Genomic DNA, 25,950 nt, shown 5'->3' with positions numbered 1-25,950 from the left:
AGGGAGACAGAGCGGTGCAGATGGGGGAAATGGTGCAGATGGGTTGAAAACACTGGCACGGATGGGTAGAAAACTGGTGCAGATGGGAGAGAAGACAGTGTGCCCTGTACTGGAGGAGACAGAGTGACGTTGAAGAGGGAAACACTGAGCAGCACAGAGAGAAGGAAACGGTGATACAGACAAGGCACAGGTGGGGAAAGACAGATGGTACAGATAAGTTAGTACAGACTAGCACAGATGGAAGAACACAGCAGTAGGGATTGGGGAAGACAGGGCAGCATGGGGGTGTATAGGGGAAGTAAGTGTAGATGCATAGACCGTAGATGGGGTATTATAGTTTTAGCAATTAACCAAGATGTTTGAGGGAGCTAAATCTGTAGACTAAATGAGATGGATGTATGGAGTGAGAAGGCTGTTGTAAAATGGTGGGATTGTTGTGGTGACCGAATGGGATGGTTGTGGGCACTGTGTGGGATGGGAGCTCCACAACACTGCTCAGACCTTCAGTTGCATAGACTGCATGTGTGTATTCCAATGAGCACACAAATCTGTGAATTAGCAGCTCCACCATTGTGTGAGTGACAGCAATCTCACTCTGTGAGAGTGCTGAATCTAAACTTACCCACAGGCTGTGATGGCATACCATATCTGTATTGCGCAAGGAACACGTCCATTAAGGCGTCAGCCTTAATAATCGGAATTTCATTGCTTTTTGGAGTTTGAGTGGAAGAGTCACAACAGGTTTCTGAAATGCCAGATCATGTGTAAGAAGCCTTAATGGGACCTGTGAAACCGTAAGGTTTTTTGTCTATGGAATTTCATAGCTTTTTTTCAATTTATTTTTTGTAATTCAGAAATGTAAAATTTCACTGTAAGAATAAACATTTGATTTTTTTTAAATGTTTAACAATAACACACCCCTGGCAACAAGCATTTCCCCTGGCCACAAGCATTACAAACCCCTGAAATGAGTATGACACCTGTCCCAGAGCATGAAATCCCTGGCAATGAGCAAGACAGCAAGCCTAAGAAACCCCAGGGAACAAGCATGACACCCAGCGTGTAGAAGCTTTACTGTAGGGCATAATGTATCACGAGCATTAAAGTGTGGGGCATATGGTGCAGTGTGGGGCTTAATATGGTGAAATTTTTTTTTTCCCTGTGGTGGCCAAGGTCTGTTGGTGCAGGGCCAAAAACTGGGGTGTAAGGTAGTCTTTTCTGGTGAGGTCATGCCCATTTTAATGAGCACACGCCCCTTGCCTGGAGCACAGCATTATGCAGCTTTTACATTTCCACAATGGCGGAACAGCGAAAGAGACACAGACCACGGGCAGCATGAGAGAGAGAGAAAGACCAGGGGCAGCAAGAGAGAGACAGACAGACCAGGGGCAGCGAGAGAGACAGAGATACCAGGGCCAACGAGAGAGACAGAGACAGACAAAGGAAGTGGCGGAATTAGAGAATAGTGGGCCCAGGTGCAACAATATGCATTGGGCCCCTCTCCCTTACTAAAATTAGGGATCGCATGAACCACAAAAAAAACTGTAAGTGGGTGACTGAAGTAGGGGAGACAGGGAGATAGTATGCAAGTAAGGCAAGAGTGACAGGTAGATAGTGGGTGACTGAGGCAGGGGTGACATGAACATAGTGGGTGACTGAGGCAGGGGTGACAAGTAGAGAGTAGATGACTGAGGCAGGAGTGACAGGTAGAGTTGGTGACTGAGGCAGGGGTGACAGGGAGATAGTGGGTGACTGAAGCAGGGGTGACAAGGAGATAGTGGGTGACTGAAGCAGGGGTGACAGGGAGATAGTGTGCGAGTAAGGTAGGAGTGACTGGTAGATAGTGGGTGACTGAGGCAGGGGTGACAGGGAGATAGTGGGTGACTGGTGAGGCAGGGGTGACAGGGAGATAGTGGGTGACTGAAGCAGGGGTGACAGGGAGATAGTGGGTGACTGAGGCCGGGATGACAAGTAGAGAGTAGATGACTGAGGCAGGGGTGACAGGGAGATAGTGGATGACTGAGGCAGAGCTGACAGGGAGATAGTGGGTGACTGAGGCAGGGGTGACATGGACATAGTGGGTGACTGAGGCAGGGGTGACAAGTAGAGAGTAGATGACTGAGGCAGGGGTGACAGGGAGATAGTGGGTGACTGAAGCAGGGGTGACAGGGAGATAGTGGGTGACTGAGGCCGGGATGACAAGTAGAGAGTAGATGACTGAGGCAGGGGTGACAGGGAGATAGTGGATGACTGAGGCAGAGCTGACAGGGAGATAGTGGGTGACTGAGGCAGGGGTGACATGGACATAGTGGGTGACTGAGGCAGGGGTGACAGGGAGATAGTGGGTGACTGAGGCCAGGGGGACAGGGAGATAGTGGGTGACTGAGGCAGGGGTGACAGGTAGAGTTGGTGACTGAACAGGGGTGACAGGTAGAGTTGGTGACTGAGGCAGGGTGAGAGTGGGTGACTGAGGCAGGGGTGACAGGGAGATAGTGGGTGACTGAGGCAGGGGTGACAAGTAGAGAGTATATGACTGAGGCAGGGGTGACAGGGAGATAGTGGGTGACTGAGGCAGGGGTGACAGGTAGAGTTGGTGACTGAACAGGGGTGACAGGTAGAGTTGGTGACTGAGGCAGGGTGAGAGTGGGTGACTGAGGCAGGGGTGACAGGGAGATAGTGGGTGACTGAGGCAGGAGTGACATGGACATAGTGGGTGACTGAGGCAGGGGTGACATGGACATAGTGGGTGACTGAGGCAGGGGTGACATGGACATAGAGGGTGACTGAGGCAGGGGTGACATGGACATAGTGGGTGACTGAGGCAGGGGTGACAAGTAAAGAGTAGATGACTGAGGCCGGTATGACAGAGAGATAGTGGGTGACTGAGACAGGGGTGACAGGTAGAGTTGGTGACTGAGGCAGGGGCGACAGGGAAATAGTGGGTGACTGAGGCAGGGATGACAGGGAAAATAAGAATTTACTTACCGATAATTCTATTTCTCGGAGTCCGTAGTGGATGCTGGGGTTCCTGAAAGGACCATGGGGAATAGCGGCTCCGCAGGAGACAGGGCACAAAAAAGTAAAGCTTTACTAGGTCAGGTGGTGTGCACTGGCTCCTCCCCCTATGACCCTCCTCCAGACTCCAGTTAGGTACTGTGCCCGGACGAGCATACACAATAAGGGAGGCATTTTGAATCCCGGGTAAGACTCATACCAGCCACACCAATCACACCGTACAACTTGTGATCTAAACCCAGTTAACAGTATGACAACAGAAAGGGCCTCTTAAAGATGGCTCCTTAACAATAACCCGAATTAGTTAACAATAACTATGTACAAGTATTGCAGATAATCCGCACTTGGGATGGGCGCCCAGCATCCACTACGGACTCCGAGAAATAGAATTATCGGTAAGTAAATTCTTATTTTCTCTATCGTCCTAAGTGGATGCTGGGGTTCCTGAAAGGACCATGGGGATTATACCAAAGCTCCCAAACGGGCGGGAGAGTGCGGATGACTCTGCAGCACCGAATGAGAGAACTCCAGGTCCTCCTTTGCCAGGGTATCAAATTTGTAAAATTTTACAAACGTGTTCTCCCCCGACCACGTAGCTGCTCGGCAGAGTTGTAATGCCGAGACCCCTCGGGCAGCCGCCCAAGATGAGCCCACCTTCCTTGTGGAGTGGGCTTTTACAGTTTTAGGCTGTGGCAGGCCTGCCACAGAATGTGCAAGTTGAATTGTGTTACAAATCCAACGAGCAATCGACTGCTTAGAAGCAGGTGCGCCCAACTTGTTGGGTGCATACAATATAAACAGCGAGTCAGATTTTCTGACTCCAGCCGTCCTTGCAATGTATATTTTTAAGGCTCTGACAACGTCCAACAACTTGGAGTCCTCCAAGTCGCTAGTGGCCGCAGGCACCACAATAGGTTGGTTCAGATGAAATGCTGATACCACTTTAGGGAGAAAATGCGGACGAGTCCGCAGTTCTGCCCTATCCGAATGGAAGATTAGATAAGGACTTTTATAAGATAAAGCCGCCAATTCAGATACTCTCCTGGCAGAGGCCAGGGCTAGTAACATAGTCACTTTCAATGTGAGATATTTCAAATCCACCTTTTTCAATGGTTCAAACCAATGGGATTTGAGGAAATCTAAAACTACATTTAGATCCCACGGTGCCACCGGAGGCACCACAGGAGGCTGTATATGCAGTACTCCCTTGACAAAAGTCTGGACCTCAGGGACAGAGGCCAATTCTTTTTGGAAGAATATTGACAGGGCCGAAATTTGAACCTTAATGGATCCCAATTTGAGACCCATAGATAATCCTGATTGCAGGAAATGTAGGAAACGACCCAGTTGGAATTCCTCCGTCGGAACCCTCCGATCCTCGCACCACGCTACATATTTTCGCCAAATGCGGTGATAATGTTTCACGGTGACTTCCCTCCGTGCCTTAATCAAGGTAGGAATGACTTCTTCTGGAATGCCTTTCCCTTTTAGGATCTGGCGTTCAACCGCCATGCCGTCAAACGCAGCCGCGGTAAGTCTTGAAAAAGACAGGGACCCTGCTGTAGCAGGTCCCTTCTCAGAGGTAGAGGCCACGGTTCGTCCGTGAGCATCTCTTGAAGTTCCGGATACCAAGTCCTTCTCGGCCAATCCGGAACCACTAGTATTGTTCTTACTCTTCTTTGCCGTATGATCTTCAATACCTTTGGTATGAGCGGCAGAGGAGGAAACACATACACTGACTGGTACACCCAAGGAGTTACCAGTGCGTCCACAGCTATTGCCTGTGGATCTCTTGACCTGGCGCAATATTTGTCCAGTTTCTTGTTGAGGCGAGACGCCATCATGTCTACAATTGGTCTTTCCCAACGGTCTATTAACATGTTGAAGACTTCTGGATGTAGACCCCACTCTCCCGGATGAAGATCGTGTCTGCTGAGGAAGTCTGCTTCCCAGTTGTCCACGCCCGGGATGAACACTGCTGACAGTGCTATCACGTGATTCTCCGCCCAGCGAAGAATCTTGGCAGCTTCTGCCATTGCACTCCTGCTTCTTGTGCCGCCCTGCCTGTTTACATGGGCGACCGCCGTGATGTTGTCCGACTGAATCAACACCGGCTTTCCTTGCAGGAGAAGTTCCGCCTGGCTTAGAGCATTGTAGATTGCTCTTAGTTCCAGAATGTTTATGTGAAGAGACTTTTCCAGACTCGTCCATACTCCCTGGAAGTTTCTTCCTTGTGTGACTGCTCCCCAGCCTCTCAGGCTGGCGTCCGTGGTCACCAGGATCCAATCCTGAATGCCGAATCTGCGGCCTTCTAATAGGTGAGCCTTCTGCAACCACCACAGAAGTGACACCCTTGTCTTTGGTGACAGGGTTATTCGCAGGTGCATCTGCAGATGCGACCCTGACCATTTGTCCAACAGATCCCTTTGGAATATTCTTGCATGGAATCTGCCGAATGGAATTGCTTCGTAAGAAGCCACCATTTTTCCCAGGACTCTTGTGCATTGATGTACTGACACTTTTCCTGGTTTTAGGAGGTTCCTGACCAGATCGGATAACTCCTTGGCTTTTTCCTCTGGAAGGAAAACCTTTTTCTGAACCGTGTCCAGAATCATTCCTAGGAACAGCAGACGAGTTGTCGGGATTAAATGGGATTTTGGAATATTCAGAATCCACCCGTGTTGTCTTAGCACCTCTTGAGATAGTGCTAAAGCTGTCTCCAGCTGTTCTCTGGACCTTGCCCTTATTAGGAGATCGTCCAAGTATGGGATAACTAATACGCCTTTTCTTCGAAGAAGAATCATCATCTCGGCCATTACCTTGGTAAAGACCCGAGGCGCCGTGGACAATCCGAACGGCAGCGTCTGAAACTGATAGTGACAGTTTTGAACAATGAACCTGAGGTACCCCTGGTGTGCGGGGTAAATCGGAACGTGTAGATACGCATCCTTGATGTCCAAGGATACCATAAAGTCCCCTTCTTCCAGGTTCGCTATCACTGCTCTGAGTGACTCCATCTTGAACTTGAACTTTTTTATGTAGAGGTTCAAGGACTTCAGATTTAGAATAGGCCTTACCGAGCCATCCGGCTTCGGTACCACAAATAGAGTGGAATAATACCCCTTTCCTTGTTGTAATAGGGGTACTTTGACTATCACCTGCTGAGCGTACAGCTTGTGAATGGCTTCCAACACCCTCTCCCTTTCGGAAGAGACGGTTGGTAAGGCAGACTTCAGGAAACGATGAGGAGGATCCGTCTCTAATTCCAACCTGTACCCCTGAGATATTATCTGCAGGATCCAGGGGTCTACCTGCGAGTGAGCCCACTGCGCGCTGTAATTTTTGAGACGGCCCCCCACTGTCCCCGAGTCCGCTTGAGAGGCCCCAGCGTCATGCTGAGGTTTTTGCAGGAGCCGGGGAGGGCTTCTGTTCCTGGGAAGGAGCTGCCTGTTGGTGTCTCTTCCCTCTTCCTCTGCCTCGTGGCAGGTACGACAAGCCCTTTGCTCTCTTATTTTTGTAGGAGCGAAAAGGCTGCGGTTGAAAGGTCGGTGCCTTTCTCTGTTGGGGAGTGACTTGAGGTAAAAAAGTGGATTTCCCGGCAGTAGCCGTGGCCACCAAGTCTGATAGACCAACTCCAAATAACTCCTCCCCTTTATACGGCAAAACCTCCATGTGACGTTTTGAATCCGCATCGCCTGTCCACTGTCGTGTCCATAAGGCTCTTCTGGCTGAAATGGACATAGCACTCACCCGAGATGCCAGTGTGCAAATATCCCTCTGTGCATCACGCATATAGATAAATGCATCCTTTATTTGTTCTAACGACAGTAAAACATTGTCCCTATCTAGGGTATCAATATTTTCAATCAGGGATTCTGACCAAACTACTCCAGCACTGCACATCCAGGCAGTTGCTATAGCTGGTCGTAGTATAACACCTGCATGTGTGTATATATTCTTTTGAATAACTTCCATCTTTCTATCTGATGGATCCTTAAGTGCGGCCGTCTCAGGAGAGGGTAACGCCACTTGTTTGGATAAGCGTGTGAGCGCCTTGTCCACCTTAGGGGGTGTTTCCCAGCGCGCCCTAACCTCTGGCGGGAAAGGGTATAATGCCAATAACTTTTTTGAAATTATCAACTTTTTATCAGGAGCAACCCACGCTTCATCACACACGTCATTTAATTCTTCTGATTCAGGAAAAACTGTTTGTAGTTTTTTCACACCATACATAATACCCTGTTTTACGGTATCTGTAGTATCAGCTAAATGTAACGTCTCCTTCATTGCCAAAATCATATAACGTGTGGCCCTACTGGAAAATACGTTTGAATTTCTACCGTCGTCACTGGAATCAGTGCCCGTGTCTGGGTCTGTGTCGACCGACTGAGGCAAAGGGCGTTTTACAGCCCCTGACGGTGTTTGAGGCGCCTGGACAGGCATTAATTGATTGTCCGGCCGCCTCATGTCCTCAACTGACTGTTTAAGGGAAGATAAACCATCACGTAATTCCACAAATAAAGGCATCCATTCTGGTGTCGACCCCCTGGGGGGTGACATCTGCATATTTGGCAATTGCTCCGCCTCCACACCAATATCGTCCTCATACATGTCGACACCACGTACCGACACACACCGCAAACTCACAGGGAATGCTCTAATGAAGACAGGACCCACTAGCCCTTTTGGGGAGACAGAGGGAGAGTCTGCCAGCACACACCACAAAGCGCTATATATACAAGGGATATCCTTATATTAAGTGCTCCCTTATAGCTGCTTTAATATATATATATATAGCCATTAATGTGCCCCCCCTCTCTGTTTTACCCTGTTTCTGTAGTGCAGTGCAGGGGAGAGACCTGGGAGCCGTTCTGACCAGCGGAGCTGTGACAGAAAATGGCGCCGTGTGCTGAGGAGATAGGCCCCGCCCCTTTTTCGGCGGGTTCTTCTCCCGCTATTTTTCCAGTCAGGCAGGGGTTAAATATCTCCATATAGCCCCTATGGGCTATATGTGAGGTATTTTTAGCCTTGTATAAGGTTTATATTTGCCTCTCAGAGCGCCCCCCCCCAGCGCTCTGCACCCTCAGTGACTGCCCAGTGAAGTGTGCTGAGAGGAAAATGGCGCACAGCTGCAGTGCTGTGCGCTACCTTATGAAGACTGAGGAGTCTTCAGCCGCCGGTTTCCGGACCTCTTCACGCTTCAGCATCTGCAAGGGGGTCGGCGGCGCGGCTCCGGGACCGGACTCCACGGCTGGGCCTGTGTTCGATCCCTCTGGAGCTAATGGTGTCCAGTAGCCAAGCAGCAAATCCACTCTGCATGCAGGTGAGTTTACTACTTTCCCCCTAAGTCCCACGTTGCAGTGATCCTGTTGCCAGCAGGACTCACTGTAAAGAAAAAAACCTAAACTAAACTTTCTCTAAGCAGCTCTTTAGGAGAGCCACCTAGATTGCACCCTTCTCGTTCGGGCACAAAATCTAACTGGAGTCTGGAGGAGGGTCATAGGGGGAGGAGCCAGTGCACACCACCTGACCTAGTAAAGCTTTACTTTTTTGTGCCCTGTCTCCTGCGGAGCCGCTATTCCCCATGGTCCTTTCAGGAACCCCAGCATCCACTTAGGACGATAGAGAAATAGTGGGTGACTGAGGCAGGAGAGACAAGGAGATAGTGGGTGACTGAGGCAGGGGTGACAGGGAGACAGTGGGTGACTGGGGTGGTCTTCTGTTAGCCGGTGGCCGGACTCCAAACGATCAACATACTGGCGCCGGAATCCCGACCGCCGGCATACCGACATCTTTTCTCCCTCTTGGGGGTCCATGAGCGCCCTGGAGAAAGTATAGATAGCATGGCGAGCCACCGTGCTCATTTGCGCTTGCCCGGGTGTAGCAGGGTATGCTGGCGGCCGGGCTCCCGTCGACCAGCATACTGGCGCCGGAATCCCGACCGCCGGCATACCGACAGCTGGGCAAGCGCAAATGAGCCCCTTGCGGGCTCGCCATGCTGCGGGCACGGTGGCTCGCCACGCTATCTATACTTTGACTGAGACAGGGCTGACAGGGAGATAGTGGGTGACAGGTATAGAGTGACTAAGGCAGAGGTGCAGAAAGATGGCGGCCGCAGTGTGCGACCCTGTCCCAGTGGTTTCCCTCCCTGGGTCCCCACTCACCTCACACTGTGATCCAGGCTCTCTCTTTAAGCAGTGCAGCAGGTGTGCGAGCACACCTCGGGAGGACATGAGAAGGCAGCAGCAGCACCCTCCACATATGGTACTCTCCGCGATGTAATGGTCAGGCCGGCCCTGTATATACACTCACATAGTAAAAGACAAACATATAGCAAAACATACATACACACATATGACAAAACACACAAACAGCTAAACACACATAGCAAAAAAGGAGATTTTACTCACCGGTAAATCTATTTCTCGTAGTCCGTAGTGGATGCTGGGGACTCCGTAAGGACCATAGGGAATAGACTGGCTCCGCAGGAGATAGGGCACTCTAGAAAAGAATTAGGTCTACTGGTGTTCACTGGCTCCTCCCTCTATGTCCATCCTCCAGACCTCAGTTAAGGAAACTGTGCCCGGACAAGCTAACATTACAAGGAAAGGATTTTGGAATCCAGGGTAAGACTCATACCAGCCACACCAATCACACCGTATAACTTGTGATAACCAAATACAGTTAACAGTATGAACAATACAAAACATCAGATAACCTGATGTAACATAACATAACCCTTTGTTAAGCAATAACTATATACAGTATTGCAGAAGAAGTCTGCACTTGGGACGGGCGCCCAGCATCCACTACGGACTACGAGAAATAGATTCTTATTTTCTCTAATGTTCTAAGTGGATGCTGGGGACTCCGTAAGGACCATGTGGATTATACCAAAGCACCCAAACGGGCGGGAGAGTGCGGATGACTCTGCAGCACCGAATGAGCAAACTCAAGGTCCTCCTCAGCTAGGGTATCAAACCTGTAGAACTTTGCAAATGTCTTTGATCCCGACCAAGTAGCAGCTCGGTAAAGTTGTAATGCCAAGACCCCTCGGGCAGCCGCCCAAGAAGAAGCCCACCTTACTTGTGGAATGGGCCTTTACTGATTTCGGAGGCGGCAATCCAGCCGCAGAATGAGCCTGCTGAATCGTGTTACAGATCCAGCGAGCAATAGTCTGCTTTGAAGCAGGAGCACCCAACTTATTGGATGCATACAGGATAAACAGCGACTCCATTTTCCTGACCTTGGCCGTTCTGGTCACATAAATCTTCAAAGCCCGCACTACATCTAGTAACTCGGAATCCTCCAAGTCCCCTGTAGCCACAGGCACCACAATAGGTTGGTTCATATGAAATGATGACACCACCTTGGGCAGAAATTGTGGACGGGTCCGCAATTCTGCCCTGTCCATATGAAAAACCAGATAGGGGCTTTTATGTGACAAAGCCGCCAATTCCGACACATGCCTGGCTGAGGCCAGAGCCAGCAGCATAACCACCTTCCACGTGAGATATTTTAACTCCACAGTTTTTAGTGGTTCAAACCAGTGTGATTTTAGGAAACCCAACACCACGTTAAGATCCCAAGGTGCCACTGGAGGCACAAACGGGGGCTGTATATGCAGCACTCCCTTCACAAAGGTCTGAACTTCAGGAAGAGCTGCCAGTTCTTTTTGAAAGAAAATGGATAGGGCCGAAATCTGGACCTTAATGGATCCCAATTTTAGGCCCAAAGACACTCCGGATTGTAGGAAATGAAGGAACCGGCCCAGCTGGAATTCCTCTGTAGGAGCCCTCCGGGCTTCACACCAAGCAACATATTTTCGCCATATACGGTGATAATGCTTAGACGTTACAACCTTCCGAGCCTTTATAAGCGTAGGAATAACCTCATCCGGAATCCCCTTTTCTGCTAGGATCCGGCGTTCAACCGCCATGCCGTCAAACGCAGCCACGGTAAGTCTTGGAACAGACAGGGCCCCTGTTGTAACAGATCCTGTCTTAAGGGCAGAGAACATGGGTCCTCTGTGAGCATTTCTTGCAGATCCGGATACCAAACTCTTCTTGGCCAATCCGGAACAATGAGAATTGTTCTCACTCCTCTTCTTCTTATGATTCTCTGTACCTTGGGTATGAGAGGAAGAGGGGGAAACACATAAACCGACTGGAACACAAACGGTGTCACTAGTGCGTCCACAGCTATCGCCTGAGGGTCCCTTGACCTGGCGCAATACCGCTGTAACTTTTTGTTTAGACGGGACGCCATCATGTCCACTTGTGGCAGTTCCCACCGGTCTGACACCTGTGTGAAGACTTCTGGATGAAGTACCCATTCTCCGGGGTGGAGGTCGTGCCTGCTGAGGAAGTCTGCTTCCCAGTTGTCCACTCCCGGGATAAACACTGCTGACAGTGCTCTTACATGATTCTCCTCCCAACGAAGAATCCTGGTGGCTTCTGTCATCGCCACCCTGCTCCTTGTGCCGCCTTGACGGTTTACATGAGCCACTGCGGTGATGTCTGATTGAATCAGCACCGATTTGTCTCGAAGCAGGTTTACTGCCTGACTTAGGGCGTTGTATATGGCCCTTATTTCCAGGATGTTTATGGGCAGACAAGTCTACTGACTTGACCACAGGCCTTGGAAATTTCTTCCCTGCGTGACTGCTCCCCACCCTCGGAGGCTCGCATCCGTGGACACAAGGACCCAGTCCTGAATGCCGAATCTTCGGCCCTCGAGAAGGTGAGCACTCTGCAGAAACCACAGCAGAGACACCCTTGCCCTGGGGGATAGGGTGATCAGCCGCTGCATCTGTAGATGTGATCCGGACCACTTGTTCAACAGATCCCATTGAAAGGTCCTCGCATGGAACCTGCCGAAGGGAATGGCCTCGTATGATGCCACCATCTTTCCCAGGACTCGCGTGCATTGATGCACTGACACCTGTCTTTGTTTTAATAAGTCTCTGACTAAGGTCATGAGCTCCTGAGCCTACTCAGTCGGGAGATAAACCCTCTTCTGGTCTGTGTCCAGAATCATGCCCAGGAAGGGCAGACGAGTCGTAGGGATCAACTGCGACATTGGGATATTCAGAACCCAGCCGTGTTGCTGTAACACCTCCTGAGAGCGTGCTACACTGATCAGCAACTGTTCGCTGGACCTCGCCTTTATAAGGAGATCGTCCAAGTACGGGATAATTGTGATTCCTTGCTTTCGCAGGATCACCATCATTTCTGCCATTACCGTGGTAAATATTCTCGGTGCCATGGAGAGACCAAACGACAACGTCTGGAATTGGTAGTGACAATCCTGTACCACCAACCTGAGGTATTCCTGATGAGGTGGATAAATCGGGACATGCAGGTAAGCATCCTTTATGTCCAGCGACACCATAAAATCCCCTTCTTCCAGGCTCGCAATGACTGCTCTCAGCGATTCCATCTTGAACTTGAACCTTTTCAGGTAAACGTTCAGGGATTTTAAGTTCAAAATGGGCCTGACCAAACCGTCCGGTTTCGGTACCACAAACATTGTGGAATAATACCCTCTCCCCCGTTGAAGGGGGGGGGGGGAACTCCACCACCACCTGCTGGAGATACAATTTGTGAATCGCAGTTACCACCAACTCCTTTTCTATGGGGGACGTTGGCAGAGCCGATTTGAGGAAGCGGCGAGGGGTATCTCTTCAAATTCCAGCCCGTACCCCTGGGATACTATCTGTATAACCCAGGGATCCGCCTGTGAGCGAACCCACTGGTGGCTGAAATTTCGGAGACGCGCCCCCCACCGACCCTGGCTCCACCTGTGGAGCCCCAGCGTCATGCGGTGTACTTAGTTGAAGCCGGGGAGGACTTCTGTTCCTGGGAACTAGCTGTGTTATGCAGCTTCCTTACTCTACCCTTGCCTCTGGCAAGAAAGGACGCACCTCGGACTTTCTTACCCTTCTGTGAACGAAAGGACTGCATTTGATAATACGATGCTTTCTTAGGTTGTGATGGAATAAATGGTAGAAAATTTGACTTTCCAGCCGTAGCTGTGGCCACTAAGTCCGACAGACCTTCCCCAAATAATTCCACACCCTTGTAAGGCAAAACCTCCATGTGCCGCTTAGAGTCGGCATCACCTGTCCATTGTCGAGTCCACAGGCCCCTTCTGGCTGAAATCGACATAGCATTTATCCTAGAGCTCAGCATGGCAATGTCCCTCTGAGCATCCCTCATATACAGGACAGTGTCTTTTATATGCCCCAGTGTCAGTAATATAGTATCCTTGTCCAGGGTTTCCATCTCTTCAGATAACATATCTGCCCATGCTGCTACAGCACTACACATCCATGCCGACGCAATGGCCGGTCTAAGCACGGTACCCGAATGTGTGTATATGGACCTTAGGATAGCTTCCTGCTTTCTATCTGCAGGATCTTTTAAGGCTGCCGTATCCTGTGACGGTAGCGCCACCTGTTTAGACAAGCGTGTCAACGCTTTGTCTACCCTCGGGGCGGATTCCCAGCGTAACCTGTCCGATGGCGGGAAGGGGTACGCCATTAGCATCCTTTTGGGGATCAGCAGTTTCTTATCTGGTGATTCCCACGATTTCTCACATAACTCATTTAATTCATGAGACGGGGGAAAGGTCACCACTTGTCTCTTTTCCCCAAACATATTATCTCTCTTCTCAGGGACAGGGCTTTCCTCAGAGATGTGTAACACCTCCTTCATAGCTATAATCATATATCTTATAGCTTTGGCCATTTTAGGTTGTAATCTGGCCTCCTCATCATCGACGCTAGAGTCAGACTCCGTGTCGATATCTGTGTCAACAACCTGGGATAGTGGACGCTTTTGAGACCCTGACGGCCCCTGCGTAGCAAGATCAGACTGTCCCAAGGCTTCTGCTTTATCTAGCCTTTTATGTAAGGAATTAACATTCTCATTTAAAACCTTCCACATATCCATCGAATCCGGTGTCGGCACCGGCTGCGGCGACACCACACTCATTTCCTCCCGCTCCGCCTCCACATAGCCTTCCTCGTCAAACATGTCGACACACGCGTACCGACACACCATACACACAGAGGAAGCTCTTTTGAAGACAATTCCCCCACCAGGCCCCTCGGAGAGACAGAGAGAGAGTTTGCCAGCACACACCCCAGCGCTATATGACCCAGGAAAAAACACAGTAACTCAGTGTTTACCCAGTAGCTGCTGTATTATCTGTTTTGCGCCTAAATTTATGTGCCCCCCCCTCTTTTTTCACCCCTCAACCGTGATTCTGCAGGGGAGAGTCTGGGGAGCTTCCTTCCAGCGGAGCTGTGAAGAGAAAATTACGCTGGTGAGTGCTGAGGAAGAAGCCCCGCCCCCTTCTTGGTGGCTTTCTGTCCCGCGATTTTGTGTGAAAAAAATGGCGGGGGCTCATGCAGACATACAGTGCCTACCTGTATGTCTGCTTACTTTTGCCAAAGGTACCTTATTGCTGCCCAGGGCGCCCCCCCCTGCGCCCTGCACCCTACAGTGACCGGAGTGTGTGGTGTGCTGTGGGAGCAATGGCGCACAGCTGCAGTGCTGTGCGCTACCTTGTTTGAAGACTGAAGTCTTCTGCCGCCGATTTCTTCATCTACGCCGTGCTTCTTGCTTCTGGCTCTGCGACGGGGACGGCGGCGTGGCTCTGGGATCGGACCGCCAATGGTTAGTACCTGTGTTCGATCCCTCTGGAGCTAATGGTGTCCAGTAGCCTAAGAAGCGCAACATATCCCGCAGTTGGTAAGGTTTGCTTCTCTCCCCTCAGTCCCACGTAGCAGAAAGTCTGTTGCCAGCAGAAGCTCTCTGAAAATAAAAAACCTAACAAAATACTTTTCTTTCTCAGCAAGCTCTGGAGAGCTCACTAAGGTGCACCCTTCTCGTTCGGGCACAGATTCTAACTGAGGTCTGGAGGAGGGACATAGAGGGAGGAGCCAGTGCACACCAGTAGACCTAATTCTTTTCTAGAGTGCCCTATCTCCTGCGGAGCCCGTCTATTCCCCATTGTCCTTACGAAGTCCCCAGATCCACTTAGGACGTTAGAGAAAATGGATTTTAATACCTACCGGTAAATCCTTTTCTCTTAGTCCGTAGAGGATGCTGGGAACTCCAAAAGGACCATGGGGTATAGACGGGATCCGCAGGAGACATGGGCACTTTAAGACTTCAAATGGGTGTGAACTGGCTCCTCCCTCTATGCTCCTCCTCCAGACCTCAGTTATAGGAACTGTGCCCAGGGAGACGGACATTTTGAGGAAACGGATTTTTGTTAACTAAGGGTGAGATACATACCAGCTCACACCACAACACACCGTACAACATGGCTTTTAACCAAATACCAGTTAACGGAATGAACCAAAATCAGCAACAGGCTGATCACAACTGAAACAGAACTTTTGTGTAACATAAGCAATAACTATAACAAGAACTGCAGATAGTGGAGGTCATTCCGAGTTGTACGCTCGCAAGCTGCTTTTAGCAGCATTACACACGCTAAGCCGCCGCCTACTGGGAGTGAATCTTAGCTTCTTAGAATTGCGAACGACGGATTCGCAATATTGCGATTAGCACACTTCTTAGCAGTTTCTGAGTAGCTCGAGACTTACTCTGCCATTGCGATCAGTTCAGTCAGTATCGTACCTGTTTGACGTCACAAATACGCCCAGCGTTCGCCCAGGCACTCCCCCGTTTCTCCAGCCACTCCCGCGTTTTTAAAAAATACGTCAGCGTTTTTTCACACACACCCATAAAACGCTCAGTTTCCGCCCAGTAACACCCACTTCCTGTCAATCACACTCCGATCATCAGAACGAAGAAAAATCCTCGTAATGCCGTGAGTAAAATACCTAACTGCATAGCAAAATTACTTGGCGCAGTCACACTGCGGACATTGTGCATGCGCGTTAGCGACTGATCGCTTCGTTGCGGAAAAAAACAACGAGCGATCAACTCGGAATGACCCCCAAAGTCCGCACTGGGACGGGCGCCCAGCATGCTCTATGGACTAAGAGAAAAGGATTTACCGGTAGGTATTAAAATCCTATTTTCTCCTATGTCCTAGAGGATGCTGGGGACTCCAAAAGGACCATGGGGATTATACCAAAGCTCCAGAACGGGCGGGAGAGTGCGGATGACTCTGCAGCACCGATTGAGCAAACATGAGGTCCTCATCAGCCAGGGTATCAAACTTGTAGAATTTTGCAAAAGTGTTTGAACCCGACCAAGTAGCTACTCGGCAAAGCTATAACGCCGAGACCCCTCGGGCAGCCGCCCAAGATGAGCCCACCTTTCTGGTATGATTTGGCATGGTCAGCGCGCTCTGGGGGGGATATAAGGGAAAAATGGGAATATAGGGTATTGCGGGATGGGAGTGGTACTTGGATAAGTGATTGTGTTGACTGTTTGCGCCTGATTGTAGGTTTTGCACCAATGATCAATCTGATATGGTTTCTATCTGAACTCTTTATTTGTAAATTAGATATGATTAGGTCAGCATCCTAATTTCAATATTGTGTTTGGTCCTTGTCCCACAGTTCCTTCACCACTGTCAGGTGTGTCCTGCAGACTACCCTTTGCAAGGTATACCTTCCTATTGGTATACCGATTGGACCCCAGCTCAGGTAAATGTCAAGTGTACCCTGTGGGTCACCTTTACCATAGGTGTGGTGGATGCCTATGTGCCCTCTGAACTGCGTCCTATTTGAATGTTTGGGGTATGACTAGTGCGGCGTCCCGCCTGTCAGTCCCCTCTTATGTGCGGCTCTGGGTTGTGTGGTCATAGGCTGTGTGTTTTACACTTACCGCCGGGGGCAGGTAACTACCTGCCGCCGGTGACCGCGTCTCTTCCTTCCACAACCTCAGGCCTGGTCCTCTGTGTCCGCGTCCTCCGTCTCCTTCAGTCCGCCGCGTCTTCCTTCTCCTTCAGTCCGCGCGCTTCTCCTGCAGCAGCCGGTCTCCTCCGTTCCCGGGTCCCGTTCTGTCACTTCACCGATGGCCCTTCACCGATTTCGGTAACGGCAATCCAGCCATAGAATGCGCATGCTGAATCGTATTACATATCCAACGTGCAATAGTCTGTTTAGAAGCAGGAGCCCCAATCTTGTTGGGAGCATACAGGACAAACAGTGCCTCTGTTTTCCTAATACGAGCTATTCTGGCGACATAAATCTTCAAAGCTCTGACTACATCGAGAGAATTTGAATCAGCCAAAGCTTCAGTAGCCACAAGCACCACAATAGGTTGGTACATGTGAAATGAAGAAACCACCTTTGGTAGAAATTGTTGACGAGTTCGTAATTCCGCTCTATCCACATGGCAGATCAAATAGGGACTCTTGTGAGACAAGGCCACTAATTCTTGCGGATGCCAAGGCCAATAGCAAGACCACTTTCCAAGTGAGGAATTTTAACTCAACCTTCTGTAAAGGTTCAAACCAATGTGACATAAGGAACTGCAACACCACGTTAAGGTCCCATGGTGCCACCGGGGGCACAAATGGAGGTTGGATGTGCAGCACACCCTTCACGAAAGTCTGAACTTCCGGAAGGGAGGCCAATTCTTTTTGAAAGGAAATCGATAAGGCCGAAATATGGACTTTAATGGAGCCCAACTTTAGGCCCGCATCCACACTGGCCTGCAAAAAATGTAGAAAACGACCCAGCTAAAATTCTTCCGTAAGAGCCTTCTTGGCTTCACACCAAGACACGTATTTTCTCCAAATACAGTGATAATGCTTCGTCGTTACCTCCTTTCTTGATTTAAGCAGTGTAGGGATGACTTCACCGGGAATACCCTTCCGGGCTAAGATCTGGCGTTCAACCGCCATGCCGTCAAACGCAACCGGCCCTTGCTGTAACAGATCCTCTCTTAGAGGAAGAGGCCAGGGATCTGCTATGAGCAGTTCCTGAAGATCCGGATACCAGGCCCTCCGTGGCCAATCTGGAACAAAGAGTATCGCCTGAACCCCTGTTCTTCTTATGAGGCTTATCACCTTTGGAATGAGTGGTAGTGGAGGAAACACATAGAACGACTGAAACACCCAGGGCGTCACCAGGGCGTCCACCGCACTGGCTTAAGGGTCCCTCAACCTGGAACAATATCTCTGAAGTTTCTTGTTGAGGCGAGACGCCATCATGTCTATTTGAGGAATTCCCCAATGACTTGTCACTTCTGCAAAGACCTCTTGATGAAGACCCCACTCTCCAGATGGAGATCGTGTCTGCTGAGGAAATCTGCTTTCCAGTTGTCCACGCCTCGAATGAAGACCGCCGAGAGAGCGCCTGTATGTTTTTCCGCCCAGCGGAGAACTCTTGTGGCCTCCGCCATCACTGCTCTGCTTCTTGTTCCGCCTTGGTGGTTTATGTACGCCACTGCTGTTATGTTGTCCAACAGGAGATGTTCCGCTTGTAGAAGGCCGTTGTAGATGGCTCTTAATTCCAGAATGTTTATGTGCAGACAAGCTTCCTGGCTTGACCATTTTCCATGGAAAATTTCCCTCTGTGTGACCGCTCCCCAGCCTCGGAGACTTGCATCCGTGGTCACCAGGATCCAATCCTGGATCCCGAACCTGCGTCCCCCTAGGAGGTGAGAACTTTGGAGCCACCACAGGAGAGAAACTCTGTTCCTGGAAGATAGGCTTGTTTTCCAGTGCATGTGCAGGTGAGACCCGGACCACTTGTCCAACAGGTTCCACTGAAACACCCTGGCATGGAACCTGCCAAACGGAATGGCCTCGTAGGCCGCCACCATCTTCCCCAGCACCTGAGTACATTGATGAATCGACACTCTTGCCGGTTTCAGAATCCCTTTGACCATGTTCTGGATTTCCAGAGCTTTTTCCACCGGGAGAAAAACTCTCTGCAGGTCCGTGTCCAGAATCATGCCCAAGAATGACAGCCGTGTTGTCGGAACCAACTGTGACTTTGGCAAATTCAGGAGCCAACCATGTTGTTGCAGCACTGTCAGGGAGAGCGCAACGTTTCTTAGTAACTGCTCCTTTGATCTCGCCTTTATCAGGAGATCGTCCAAGTACGGGATAATTGTGACACCGTGCTTTCGCAGGAGCACCATCATTTCCGCCATTACTTTAGTGAAAATCCTCGGAGCCATGGAAAGCCCAAACGGCAACGTCTGAAATTGGTAATGACAATCCTGAACAGCAAACCTCAGGTAAGATTGATGTGGAGTATATATGTGGACATGTAGGTAAACATCGACTGACACCATAAAATCCCCCCTTCCAGACTGGATATCACTGCTCGGAGAGATTCCATTTTGAATTTGAATCTTTCAAATACAGATTGAGGGATTTTAAGTTCAGAATCGGTCTGACCGAGCCATCCGGCTTTGGGACCACGAACAGGCGTGAATAAAACCCTTCTCCCCGTTGTGACGGGGGTACCGCGACAATGACTTGTTGTTGACATAGCTTTTGTATTGCAGCGCACACTACTTCCCTTTCCAGAAGAGAAGCTGGCAAGACCGATTTGAAAAATCGGTGAGGGGGCACGTCTTGAAACTCCAGTTTGTACCCTTGGGTCACAATTTCCAGCACCCAAGGATCCATGCCTGAGTGAGCCCAGATCCGACTGAAGAGCTGAAGACGTGCCCCCACTGGTGCGGACTCCCGCAGCGAATCCCCAGCGTCATGCGGTGGACTTGGTAGAAGCCAGGGAGGACTTCTTCTCCTGGGGGCTTGCCACAGCCGGCGATCTTTTTCCCCTTCCCTTACCTCTAGCGGCAAGGAAGGAGGACCCTCGTCCTTTTTTGAATTTATTAGACCGAAAGGACTGCATCTGATACTGAGGCGTTTTCTTTTGCTGTGGAGGGACAAAAGGTAGAAAAGATGACTTACCCGCAGTAGCTGTAGATACCAGGTCCGCGAGGCCTTCACCAAACAAAACGCCACCTTTATAGGGCAGAGCCTACATAGCCTTTTTAGAGTCAGCATCACCATTCCATTGATGAGTCCACAACGCTCTCCTAGCTGAGATTGCCATGGCATTGGCCCTTGATCCCAAGAGGCCAATATCTCTCGCAGCCTCCTTTAAATAGACCGCTGCGTCCCTAATATGACCCAGCTTCAAATGCACGCTATCCCTATCCATGGTGTCTATTTCAGATGACAAGGTATCTGCCCACTTTTCAATAGCGCTACTCACCCATGCCGATGCCACGGCCGGCCTGAGCAGCATACCCATAGTGACATAAATAGATTTCAAGGTAGTTTCCTGCTTACGATCCGCAGGATCCTTTAGGGCTGCAGTGTCAGGGGACGGTAGCACCACCTTCTTGGACAACCGTGCTAGAGCTTTGTCCACTGTGGGTGTTGACTCCCACCTTACCCTATCCTCAGAGGGAAAAGTATATGCCATAGAAATTCTCTTGGGAATCAGTAACTTTTTATCAGGAGTTTCCCAAGCCCTTTCAAAAAGAGTATTCAGTTCATGAGAGGGAGGAAATGTTACCTCAGGTTTCTTTCCCTTATACATACAGACCCTTGTCTCAGGGATATGTAATACGTCCCTTATTGCCACAATCATGTACTGAATGCTCTTAGCCAGTTTAGGATTCAATTTGACATCACTATAGTCGACACTGGAGTCCGAATCCGTGGCTGTATCTGTGTCTGCTATCTGGGTAAACGAACATTTCTGTGACCCCGAGGGGGTCTGAGTTTGTGACAAAACATCTCCCATTGATTGTCTCCATGCTTGGTTCTGAGACTCAGATTTGTCTAATCTTTTATGCAACAAAGCCACACATGCATTTAAGACACTCCAGATATCTACCCAATCAGCAGTCGGCGGTGCGGACAGATTTACTCCCACATTCTGTTCCGCCCCCACACCAGCTTCCTCCTGGGAAGAGCATTCAGCCTCAGACATGTCGACACACACGTACCGACACCCACTAACACACTGGGCTATAGGGGACAGACCCACAGTAAGGTCCTTCAGAGAGAAAGTATGCCAGCTGACGACCAGCGCCTCACCCGGTCTGAAGGAATATACAATGTCCCAGACCTAGCAGCACTTTTATATATAAATATATACAACACCAAATTTGGTGTGCACCGCCCCTGTTTTTGCACCCTGTTACTTGTGACAGAAGTGAAGGGCCATGACCAGCTTGCTGTGAAGAGAAAATGGCGCTGATTAGAGCTGGAGGACGAAGCCCCGCCCCCTAAATGGCGCGCTAGTATCCCCCTTTTATTTATACTGGCGGGGGTCTGTATACAGTGCCTATGCACTGTATACTGCTGTGCCTGTCCTTAAAAGAGGGTTAATTGCTGCCCAGGGCGCCCCCCCTGCGCCCTGCACCCATTTAGTGCCGCTTGTGTGTGGGAGGAATGGCGTGCAGCGTGACCGCTGCGTGATACCTCCGAAGATCTGAAGTCTTCTGCCGCCTTCACTGAAGTCTTCTTTGCTTATGTTACTCACCCGGCTTCTTTCTTCAGGCTCTGTGAGGGGGGCAGCGGCGCGGCTCCACGATGCAGGGAGCCTGTTGCCAATAGTGCTCCCTGAAAATAATAAACCTAACAAAAGTCTTTTCTAGAGAAACTCTGTAGAGTTCCCCTAGTGTGTGTCCAGTCTCTCTGGGCACAGAATCTAACTGAGGCATAGAGGGAGGAGCCAGTTCACACCCATTTAAAGTCTTAAAGTGCCCATGTCTCCTGCGGATCCCGTCTATACCCCATGGTCCTTTTGGAGTCCTCAGCATCCTCTAGGACATATTAGAGAGAGAGAGAGAGAGAGAGAGAGAGAGAGAGAGAGAGAGAGAGAGAGAGAGAGAGAGAGAGAGAGAGAGATAAATACTTACCATCTCTCCTCGCTGGCAGTCAGGCTCCTCGTGGTGGCAGATCCCGGGCAGCTGCTGGGAAGAAGGAGGAGGAGGGAGGGGGACAGGAGCCGCTGCAGCGCTATGTAATTGGTAGTAGACCGCTGCAGCAGTCCCCTCTCCTTCCGTATTGGCTGGCCGCTGCTGTGAATGCTGGGATGAGGGAAGCGCATCCCAGCATTCACAGCAGCGCCGGGCAGCCAATGCTGAAGGAGAGGGGACTGCTGCAGTGGCGCTTACTACCAATGGCACACACGTAGTTACGGCGCTGCTGTACATCCCTACACCCGTACACTGCCGCTCTCATACATCCGTACACTGCATCTCTCATACATCCGTACACTGCATCTCTCATACATCCACACACTGACGTTCTCATACATCCGTACACTGACTCTCTCATACATCCGCACGCTGACGCTCTCATGCATCCGCACGCTGACGCTCTCATGCATCCGCACGCTGACGCTCTCATGCATCCGCACGCTGACGCTCTCATGCATCCGCACGCTGACGCTCTCATGCATCCGCACGCTGACGCTCTCATGCATCCGCACGCTGACGCTCTCATACATCCGCACGCTGACGCTTTCATACATCCGCACGCTGACGCGCTCATATATCAGCACGCTGACGCTCTCATACATCCGCACGCTGACGCTCTCATACATCCGCACGCTGACGCTCATACATCCGCACGCTGACGCTCTCATACATCCGCACGCTGACGCTCTCATACATCCGCACGCTGACGCTCTCATACATCCCCACGCTGACGCTCTCATACATCCCCACGCTGACGCTCTCATACATCCCCACGCTGACGCTCTCATACATCCCCACGCTGACGCTCTCACACATCCGCACGCTGACGCTCTCACACATCCGCACGCTGACGCTCTCACACATCCGCACGCTGACGCTCTCACACATCTGCACGCTGACGCTCTCATACATCTGCACGCTGACGCTCTTACATTCATACGTCCGCAAGCTGACGCTCTCATACATCCGCACACTGATGCTCTCATACATCCGCACGCCGACGCTCTCATACGTCCGCACGCCGACGCTCTCATACTTCCGCACGCCGACGCTCTCATACGTCCGCACGCCGACGCTCTCATACGTCCGCACGCCGACGCTCTCATACGTCCGCACGCCGACGCTCTCATACGTCCGCACGCCGACGCTCTCATACGTCCGCACGCCGACGCTCTCATACGTCCGCACGCCGACGCTCTCATACATCCGCACGCCGACGCTCTCATACATCCTTACCCTGACGCTCTCATACATCCGTACCCTGACGCTCTCATACATCCGTACGTTGACGCTCTCATACATCCGTACGTTGACGCTCTCATACATCCGCACGCTGACGCTCTCATACATCCGCACGCTGACGCTCTCATACATCTGCACGCTGACGCTCTCATACATCCTTACCCTGACGCTCTCATACATCCTTACCCTGACGCTCTCATACATCCGTACGTTGACGCTCTCATACATCCACACGCTGACGCTCTCATACATCCACACGCTGACGCTCTCAAACAACCGCACGCTGATGCTCTTACATTCATACATCCGCACACTGACGCTCTCATACGTCCGCACACTGACGCTCCCATACGTCCGCTCACTGACGCTCTCATACGTCCGCTCACCGCACATACGTCCGCACGCTGACGCTCTCATACGTCCGCACGCTGACGCTTTCATACGTCGGCACGCTGACGCTCTCAGACGTCCGCACGCTGACGCTCTCAGACGTCCGCACGCTGACGCTCTCAGACGTCCGCACGCTGACGCTCTCAGACGTCCGCACGCTGACGCTCTCAGACGTCCGCACGCTGACGCTCTCAGACGTCCGCACGCTGACGCTCTCATACGTCCGCACGCTGACGCTCTCATACGTCCGCACGCTGACGCTCTCATACTGCCGCACACTGACGCTCTCATACGTCCGCACGCTGGTGCACTTATACATCCGTACTCTGACGCAATCATACATCCGCATATACCTATACCCATATATGCACACAGCCGTACATTTATACACACACACACATATACATATATATATATATATATATATATATATATATATATATATATATATATATACACACAGCTGTACAAATATAGTCACACACTTATACACACAGCCACACACTTATACCCATATATGCACACAGCCACACACTTATACACATATATACTCACAGCCACACACTTATACACATATATACTCACAGCCACACACTTATACACATATATACACACAGCCACACACTTATACCCATATATGCACACAGCCACACGCCTATACACACAGCCACACACCTATACCCATATATACACACAGCCACACACTTATACACATATATACACACAGCCACACACTTATACACATATATACTCACAGCCACACACTTATACACATATATACTCACAGCCACACACTTATACACATATATACTCACAGCCACACACTTATACATACATGTTCACTTATAGATGGTGCCTCCCTTACCTTAACACATGACAATTACATGGCAGCATATCACAATGTCCAGTATTGCAGCTCAGAGCCATTCCTCCCCTCAGTTTCACACATTGCAGGAAGGCAGCAGTGACCCGTGTAGCCACGCCCCCTGATCGGACTCCTCTGTAGTTTCACTTTCACAGCTGTGCTGACACTGACAGTAGTATGCCATGCTGCTCTGCAGGCCCTAGGATTTCCCCATGTCCTAGGTAGTTGCCTATAGCTAGGGCCAGGACTCTGGAGCATATGACGAGCGCTGACAGTGGGCATGTGTCCTGTGCCTCCTGCCCGGCACTCGCACCATAGTAACCCACCCACACCCAAAATACTGTCATCAGCAGGGGGCGGTACAGGTGGCCGGTGCCCTCCCAGCTCTTGGAGCACATGAGTGTCAGGTAGAGGAGGAGCATAGAGCGGGAGATAGGGTCACAGAGGATCCTTAGTAGCTGCTGGTAACCTCCGATTCTCATGCCTCCGCAGGTAGTGGTAGCCAGTCACTGCAGATCCAGCGGGTTACACAGATCAGGCTACCCGCCGGTGAACTGCAGTCTTTGCACCGGTGACGGTCCCAGCGAGCGCATGAATCACTAGTGCACAGCGCTGCTGGGAGCCTCGTCCAGGAACACTCTGCCGAGGTTGTCACTGCTGAGAGGCAATCGTGATGGGGACAGGCAGGGGCGACTAGCTGCCCGCTCTGTCTTCCTGTCACATGTGCAGCAGTAACAGGGCGGCCGGCCAGGCAGCAATGTACACAGTCACATAGAGTAGAAGAGCACATTTGAATTTGCCGCCCCATCTGGCATTGCGGCACACACATGAATAAATTAAGTGACGTCATCTAAACTGCCTGGCCACGCTCACAGCACAATACGGATGTAATATATTTTTACTGACACGACACCATAGCTAAAAAAAGACTCAGACAGCATCCACTCAGTCCCAAAACACCCCCCAATCATTTTGTATAATACATATAGATCTAATTATTTTTATAATCACAAAATAAATTGGCTATGTGAGGAGTGATCAGCCATATTGCTCCACTCAAGTGAAGCTACTCTCTGTACACCCCCTGCTGGCGGCCACTGCGCAGGCGCAACAAATTGAAAAGCCCTATCTTTAAAATGGGGCATATTTTACTTAATTAAAAAAAAACTATAACTTTCTCAAAAACCACAACCCCAAAAGGCACTACACTGGGACATACTCTGTCTAATAAAACAAACCCCAAGTCTTTCTTTGTCCTCTACCCTGAGTTATGCCTTCCCAAAAATCTCCTCATTCACTCTATAGGAAAACGTTGTCAATAAGCCATACAGGAAGTTGCAGAAAAAAACTGACAGTTGGAACTTTAGGTTACTCCCAATTCCTCAGTTTTTATTATTTTGCCCTGAAATTTGGCATGCAGCACCGGGTGACGATTCTACGCGTCCATGCCAAATTTCAGCTCGGTACGTCTAATCACGTTTGAGGTGTAGCCCCTCAAACACCATGCCCCCATCTCTGAAGTTCCCTATGGGAGAATTC

The 25,950-nt window shown here is 50.4% G+C and overlaps 1 long non-coding RNA gene across 1 annotated transcript; it reads right to left on the bottom strand.

The window, feature by feature from the left end:
• Window positions 1-8,983: 8,983 nt before the first annotated feature.
• LOC135032611 (uncharacterized) lies at window positions 8,984-25,481 on the bottom strand. Its single transcript, XR_010228106.1, has 3 exons — window positions 24,412-25,481; window positions 21,852-21,905; window positions 8,984-9,311 (listed from the first exon to the last, which is right to left on the bottom strand). It is a non-coding gene; the product is annotated as an uncharacterized LOC135032611 (long non-coding RNA).
• Between the last annotated feature and the right edge of the window lie 469 nt (window positions 25,482-25,950).

This window comes from Pseudophryne corroboree, unplaced genomic scaffold, assembly GCF_028390025.1.
Source record: "Pseudophryne corroboree isolate aPseCor3 unplaced genomic scaffold, aPseCor3.hap2 scaffold_550, whole genome shotgun sequence".
NCBI lineage: Eukaryota > Metazoa > Chordata > Amphibia > Anura > Myobatrachidae > Pseudophryne > Pseudophryne corroboree.
Note: the sequence above shows the minus strand (reverse complement) of the source record. Positions and strands in the feature narration are given on the sequence as shown.